General features: G+C 48.9%; 1 pseudogene; it reads right to left on the bottom strand.

Moving 5' to 3' along the window:
• LOC109365173 overlaps positions 1–608 on the bottom strand; it is a 4923-nt pseudogene extending 4315 nt beyond the window's left edge.
• Between the last annotated feature and the right edge of the window lie 698 nt (positions 609–1306).

Here is a 1306-nt window from a genome sequence, read left to right as displayed (position 1 = left end):
GAGCTGAGGGATGGGTCCGGGCAGGGTCACCACCACGGGAGAGGGCTCGATGGCAATGGTGGAGTTCTGGCACTGCCTGACACAGGGCTCATTGCAGCTGCTGGCCAGAGGGGTCGGGCCGCAGGGCCGGCATGGCACACACTGAGAGTAGCAGGACATGTCTTGGGACTGAAGGTACACCTAGGAGATAGGGATAGAAGGAAGTAGTACATGTGGGTATGTAAGGGGCAGCCTGGATAGCCTCTCACAAAGGAGCCAAGGGAACTGCTAGGGATGGAGAAGATGGCTTGGGACAGCAGGTCACAGTCCTTCATTAAGCCATGGCCCTACAAAGAGCAGTGTGGCCCAGGGAGACTCACACAGACTGTTTAAATTTAAAGCCATGTGAGCTGTTCGAACCATTCTCTATACACACCTTATCCCCTCCACGGTCTCCCATATCTGATTGAATGACTCTTGAGGCACAATCTGACATTGCAAGAGGAAGAGAGAGGGTTTCACACTTACCTGGTTCCCAACGAGAAGGAGACAAGAGAAGAGGATGGGAGAGCTGAGATCTGGGCTGCCTTTTATACTGGTCCTTCATTGCTGCAAGCCAAGAGGCAACACTGAAACAGGCAATAATTTTATGACAAGCACACAGTGAATGCAAGCCATCCCTGCTGAGTTTTGGTTTCCTGCAATGCTGCTTTTTCATTTCCAGATTTTTCCTATGCCCATTCGCTAATGAAGGATTCTTTGAAGTGCTATGATGAAAGGCCCGAAGATTTAAAGGGCTGGATTGCATTGATCTCTGAGGAAAAAAGACTGGAAAGAGTAGTGAGTATAAGAATGAGCGGAAGAGGGTAGTGGTAGACCTTGGCCATGTTGTCAAAGATGCCAGAGAAGTCACTTTCTTTCAAGTGCAACCATCCAACCCACAGTTTTTCCACTGAAAGCACCATTCATCAAATCCACATCTCTCCACCTCTCCAGAGGATGAAAATTCCCCCTCATGTTCTCACTTCATCCCCTGCCAACAGTGATTGCCTTTTGTTCTAGGCATAATGAGACTCTCATCAAAAGTGTCATGTGAAGGCAGAGGTTGGGATGCAGAAAAATGTGAGGACTTTGAAGAGAGAAATGATCTCCTTTTGAGAGAACCCTGTCAGTGCAGGCAGTATCAGGAGCTGACAGAAACTTGTGCCCATCATCTATCGCAGACATCCCATTGAGGACCTATCTGGCTGACCCACAGAGGGAGAGCAGACAACACCCCCCATATTAGTTTTTAGGATCTTAAGGCACACAAGGGCAGAAGACAAGG

Source organism: Meleagris gallopavo, unplaced genomic scaffold (assembly GCF_000146605.3).
Source record: "Meleagris gallopavo isolate NT-WF06-2002-E0010 breed Aviagen turkey brand Nicholas breeding stock unplaced genomic scaffold, Turkey_5.1 ChrUn_random_7180001957575, whole genome shotgun sequence".
NCBI classification, from domain to species: domain Eukaryota; kingdom Metazoa; phylum Chordata; class Aves; order Galliformes; family Phasianidae; genus Meleagris; species Meleagris gallopavo.
The sequence above is the reverse complement of the archived record's forward strand: the minus strand, read 5'-3'. Positions and strand labels throughout refer to the sequence as shown.